General features: G+C 38.5%; 2 non-coding genes across 2 annotated transcripts; both read right to left on the minus strand.

Moving 5' to 3' along the window:
- Positions 1-1,768: 1,768 nt before the first annotated feature.
- Positions 1,769-1,841, minus strand: trnav-aac (transfer RNA valine (anticodon AAC)). Its single transcript has one exon. It is a non-coding gene; the product is annotated as a tRNA-Val (tRNA).
- A 266-nt stretch (positions 1,842-2,107) lies between these two features.
- Positions 2,108-2,180, minus strand: trnav-cac (transfer RNA valine (anticodon CAC)). The gene has a single exon. It is a non-coding gene; the product is annotated as a tRNA-Val (tRNA).
- Between the last annotated feature and the right edge of the window lie 4,219 nt (positions 2,181-6,399).

The raw sequence follows: 6,399 nt of genomic DNA on the forward strand, positions 1-6,399 counted from the left end.
GCCTATTTGTTTACGCCAGTAACTGCTAGCTAGGAATTCCCAGGCTAAGTGACTGAGGGTGCTTTCACATTGGCAGTTTAGTTCGGTAACTAACTAACGTTAGCCCAGTGCATAACAACAATCGTTGATTGCTGAACAGAAATCGTGTCAGATGGAGTGTCATACAAGTAGCCTACTGTAAGGTTGAGGATGGCCTTATGCAATCTTTACACTGTATAGTCTATGTCTTGACAATGAATTTTATATCCAATACTATTGTATTTCCTGAAAAATGAAATGGAGATAGGTGGAGATAACTGCTTTGCTGCAAGGGCTCAAATATGGAATTTAATCTCACTCTAATGCTCTTTATGTATTTTTCAGGAGACTTGGAAAAAAATGCCCTTACAAACCAAATTGCCAGAAGAGATGCCGAAAAGGCAGTGTCAAAGTGGCTAATCGGTGCCAGGGACAGGGGAAGAAGGCGTACTGCGAGGGCACATGGTGGAGAGCAAGATGGGTAAAAGTCTTAAGATATGCTTGTTTTTGGAAATACAAACTTTAAAAAGACAAGAATGATCGTTGCCAAAAGATATTGAATCGGGGGTTTTCAAACTTGTCCTGGGAACCCTCAGCACTGCACACCCACTTCAGATCTTGCAGTTTCTACTAATGAGCTAATGTGGGAGACATACAAAGTCTGCATCCGAAAACTTAGGCAGCTGACTCATTGCCTCGCTGCCCTATCAGGCAATGTCTTAGCAGGCAGCGTTTACACACTAAGGTGCCTCACAAAACTGATTTCAGACAGACTTATGAGGCAGCATAACAGTTTAAAAACAAAGTGAACATTTAATGACTTGAATATTGAAATGACTTCAAAAGTGGTAAAAGTGGGTCAAAATGTACATTTTGTGCATTCAATATGTGCAGATGGTGTTCCAGGACAGGTTTGCAATCCCCTTATTTTGATAAACTTGATGTGGGGCACCAAAAGGCTAACCTGACACATCTGTTTGAACTGTGAAAAGGAATTTAAAAAGTGGCATAATGGTTGATTAATTTATTTTCTCTTTTCAAAGGGCCGTTGGGAGAGCGACAACAGAGGAGTGAGAAGCTGTTTTGGAAATTGTCAGGAGCTTTAACTTTTTTTATAGTTAACATTTTGATACTTGTGTTTTATAAAGTTGTAAATGTGCAATGTTCTAATAGTCATGTTAAAATTATTATAATAACTTGCTTAATAAAGTAAAGCATGAACTACTGCTTTCTGATCATTGAATACCTATAACAGTTTAGTGCATCACATGTAGTGTTTGTATTTAGGGGTTTACTGTAAAATAAGGTAACCCAAACAAACAAATATAGTAGCCCATATATATACCTGTTGTGGCCCATAAGAGCCCCAGATAAGACCTATCTGGGTCCCATCATCAACCCATGTGGGCAGACTCCTGTAGGCCCTAAATGGGAGCTACCTAGGTTATGGAGCTGAACCCGATATGAGCCCATCATGATCCCATCTGGGCTAACTCATGTGGGGCCTCCATGGAAACTGAGGACAAAATTACCTGGGTCCCAGTTGGGTAGCCCAGGTGGGCCCCAGATATCAGCCCAAGTGTAACCCCTTTGGGCCCCACATGGGTGTGTTGGCTGGGACGGAAACATGTCTTCTGGGTGCATACAGAAATCTTCTGGTGCACGCTTGTTAAAAAGTGTATAAAGGAAAAGTGAGCTGAACCCTCCTATTGTGGCAAACAGTTTAAATTTTCTGTCAAAACCCGACTGCTGTTTCTGCTCGGTTTCGAACTGAGGACCTTTCGCGTGTTAGGCGAACGTGAAAACCACTACACTACGGAAACTTGATTTGAAAAACAGTCCCACCTCTGCTAGCGTACGCTTGTTCAAAAGCGACTGAAACAATAGACTGCCCAGTGTTCTTAAAATGGCAAAAAGCTGCTATTTTTGGTGGCAGACGAAACATTCTTTATTACTCTACAGGAAACCTCAATGGTCATTTGTTTTGTTTTAGTCCTTTTCTAAAGAGTTTACACCGCAAATCGCCCTGCAAGTGTACTGACCTGCTCAACAGAAAACCACATAAGAAATTTTAGCAACTACCACCCAAAGTTTCCGCCCAGTTTCGAACTGGGGACCTTTCGCGTGTGAGGCGAACGTGATAACCACTACACTACGGAAACATGTCTTCTGGGTGCATACAGAAATCTTCTGGTGCACGCTTGTTAAAAAGTGTATAATGGAAAAGTGACAGTCTGCCTACAGCTCCTTGGTACGATGGCCTTCACCTATTTCAAAAGTCCAAGGACTTTGTAGCGAATTTCAGCATATATATTAAAAACGGCTTCACTTGTTTCCGCCCAGTTTCGAACTGAGGACCTTTCGCGCGGGAGCCGAAAATGGTTAAGCTTAACTTCCCTTAACTTTTCTCATTCATTCTCTATGGTAGTGCTTAACACTACGGATGCAATATACTTTTGGCCACACGTAGACTTCCTGGCGCTGTTTCGCTTTTCCGTGGCGGGAATTTAAAAAGCATAGTGTGATCTGTCAATCATTCGCAGTGGAGGAGGGGGAGACCCGTTTTACGATCTAAGAGATATTTGTTTACCGACTTGTCAGCAAACTTGTTTTGTTTTGTTACTGTCTAAACTACCTGCAGACAGATTTTACCTCAGGTGACCACATATACATTATTATTCAAATATTTTATCATTTAAATTGCATGTATATTATAATGTAAGCGTATTGTTATCGTGTTGAATGGATTGTGACGATAAGAAACAGTAAACTCCTCGTTGTAAATACAGTTGTTATTTTATAAGAGTATCTTTGTTTGTAAAGGTGAATGTTTCATCATAATCTCTTACTATGTTTAAAATATATGTTTACAGTGCAGTAAGATGTAATGTGCAGTAGTATGGAGGACCCAAACCTGCAATTAAAAATGAATGAATAAATAAATGAATAAATAAATAGGTAGATAAATAAATGTGATAATAGGAAAATAAATAAAGGAATAAATGACTTGATAAAATAAATATGATTCATTTTAATCAAATGTATTTTTGTATAATTTTCCTCTAATTTATAATTTTTTGCTTTTATATTTTAATGTATTTGTAATCTTTTTAATTGTATTTATTTATTATTTTATTTATTTGTTTGTTCCATTTATTCTTATATTTATTTATGCATTCATTTATTTATTCCAATATGTATTTATTTTCAGATTTGTTTATTTTAACCTTTATTTATTTCAATTTTCTTTCTTTAGTTTTATATCTATTCTCACATTTTTTTGATGTGCATGATAATTAGGTTGGTTGGTCTTGCTTACCAAATATAAATTTCAATTAACAAATAAATAAAAGCAGAAAATAAATTAAGGGAAAAATACAAAAATTAGTTTAAGAATAAATCATATTTATTTTATCAAGTCGTTTATTCCTTTATTTATTTTCCTATTATCAAATTTATCTTTTTATTTATTTACATATTTATTTATTAATTTTTAATTTCTGCAGTTTTGGTCCTCCTATAATGTAATTAATATCACACACACACACATGTATTACATTTAAATTACAAACAAATATATACACTCACCGGCCACTTTATTAGGTACCCCATGCTAGTAACGGGTTGGACCCCCTTTTGCCTTCAGAACTGCCTCAATTCTTCGTGGCATAGATTCAACAAGGTGCTGGAAGCATTCCTCAGGGAGTTTGGTCCATATTGACATGATGGCATCACACAGTTGCCGCAGATTTGTCGGCTGCACATCCATGATGCGAATCTCCCGTTCCACCACATCCCAAAGATGCTCTATTGGGTTGAGATCTGGTGACTGTGGAGGCCATTTTAGTACAGTGAACTCATTGTCATGTTCAAGAAACCAATTTGAAATGATTAGAGCTTTGTGACATGGTGGAAGTAGCCATCAGAGGATGGGTACATGGTGGCCATAAAGGGATGGACATGGTCAGAAACAATGCTCAGGTAGGCCGTGGCATTTAAACGATGCCCAATTGGCACTAAGGGGCCTAAAGTGTGCCAGGAAAACATCCCCCACACCATTACACCACCACCACCAGCCTGCACAGTGGTAACAAGGCATGATGGTTCCATGTTCTCATTCTGTTTACGCCAAATTCTGACTCTAACATCTGAATGTCTCAACAGAAATCGAGACTCATCAGACCAGGCAACATTTTTCCAGTCTTCAACTGTTCAATTTTGGTGAGCTCTTGCAAATTGTAGCCTCTTTTTCCTATTTGTAGTGGAGATGAGTGGTACCCGGTGGAGTCTTCTGCTGTTGTAGCCCATCCGCCTCAAGGTTGTGCGTGTTGTGGCTTCACAAATGCTTTGCTGCATACCTCGGTTGTAACGAGTGGTTATTTCAGTCACTGTTGCCCTTCTATCAGCTCGAACCAGTCTGGCCATTCTCCTCTGACCTCTGGCATCAACAAGGCATTTCCGCCCACAGAACTGCCGCTCACTGGATGTTTTTTCTTTTTCGGACAATTCTCTGTAAACCCTAGAGATGGTTGTGCGTGAAAATCCCAGTAGATTAGCAGTTTCTGAAATACTCAGACCAGCCCTTCTGGCACCAACAATCATGCCACGTTCAAAGTCACTCAAATCAACTTTCTTCCCCATACTGATGCTCGGTTTGAACTGCAGGAGATTGTCTTGACCATGTCTACATGCCTAAATGCACTGAGTTGCCGCCATGTGATTGGCTGCTTAGAAATTAAGTGTTAATGAGCAGTTGGACAGGTGTACCTAATAAAGTGGCCGGTGAGTGTATATGTGTACAATTTAATGGTATAATTTAACATTTTTAATTAGTTCAACTTGTTAAAACTTTTTATATATACATATATACATTTATGCACATACATTTTTATATTAAATCTTTTTTAAGCAATTTAAATAATGAATATTAAATAATGCAAATTTAATAAACACTGCGTGCTGTAATGCTGCATTTATTCAGTTAAGAAACAGTAATATTATGGAATATTATAGCATTTTAAAATAACTCTTTTATATATATCACTGATGTTTTAGTATTAACTGTCTTATTTCACTTTGTTACTGTAAGTGTTTAAATGCTAATGCTGATACACTAATGAATACATTCTGATTTCAGAACAGCATCATGAAGAAAACAGTGTTTTTCCCCGGGAAAGTCAAAGTGTCTTTCAGGAAAGGCCCATCAGGCCATTTATGCCGGGACCCATCAGAAGAGGCAAAAAGAATTAAAGACAACCCTTCACTGCAGGACAAGTCAACACCTCAAAGAGAAGATCAGGGGCTCGTTCTTCGTACGTCGCTAACTCAGTTAGCTGGATTTGATTGTTGACGATTTGGCATGATCTTGGATCGTTTGGTTCTTCGAAGCTCATCCTAGACTTGCTGTCATAGCAACAGGTGCGCTAGCTTGAACCTGCTCGTGAGCAGGCTTATTTCATGTAAACAGGATTAGATCGCGCCTTTATAAGCGGAGGTGAAACGAGAAGTCTTTTAACGCAGCGCGATAGTGTACTTTTTGAGAGATATAATTTTTCTCATGACTCGTGAGGATGTCATTTACATCAATTATTTTTTGGAAACGCACATTAAATGTTCGACTCGTCGGAGTCGGCCTTTAATAACAGCACAAATTGTGTGCATTGTCCTGATATTATTTGCGAGTGGCTCTTTTCCTTTAAACTATATTGGAGATGCGGAGGACTTGATAAGTGCTGTCTGTCGTGTCATTCACAAAGTTTACCCTGGCGCTCAAGCAGTTTTTAGGGTGTTTTTTTGTGGCATTTCCAAGCCAGTTTAGACCCAAGGTTGTAGGCTAGCAGGTTTTTTTTTTTTTTAAATGTTAGCCAACGCAGGTATTATAATTTTTAATGAAGATCATGCAATCGGGTTAAGGGGAAAAACAAGATGGCGGATTAGGTGAACACTCCTGACGCACCTGCTCGTCTGTAGAATAAAAACTGCGCTTTAATGATATTTAGTTGGCACTTATAGTGGAAATATAGTCTAAAATAACAATATAGCGTATGGACGCTCCTAATATCACGAGAGGAGAGAAGAAAAAGCTGAAAGGAAAAGTTACCGTGTCGCTTCAGGAACAAAGCATGGGTACAGCGAGGGCTGACAACGCTGTCTTGATTGCGGAATTAACTGAAGTAATTTCTACATTAATGGACGACAAGCTAAAAAAAATTACTGATAAACTCACAATTGTTGTGGAACAAAATGAGCAGAGACTCCAATTAGCAGAAGAGCGGATTTCAACTGTGGAAGATTCCGTCAAGATACTACAAACTAAAGTGGCTGCAATGGAAACACAGTTGAAAACAGCAAATGATAAAGTGATCGATCTGGAAAGTCGAA

Source organism: Rhinichthys klamathensis, unplaced genomic scaffold (assembly GCF_029890125.1).
Source record: "Rhinichthys klamathensis goyatoka isolate OS25496 unplaced genomic scaffold, OSU_Roscu_1.1 h1tg000173l_1, whole genome shotgun sequence".
Taxonomy (NCBI): domain Eukaryota; kingdom Metazoa; phylum Chordata; class Actinopteri; order Cypriniformes; family Leuciscidae; genus Rhinichthys; species Rhinichthys klamathensis.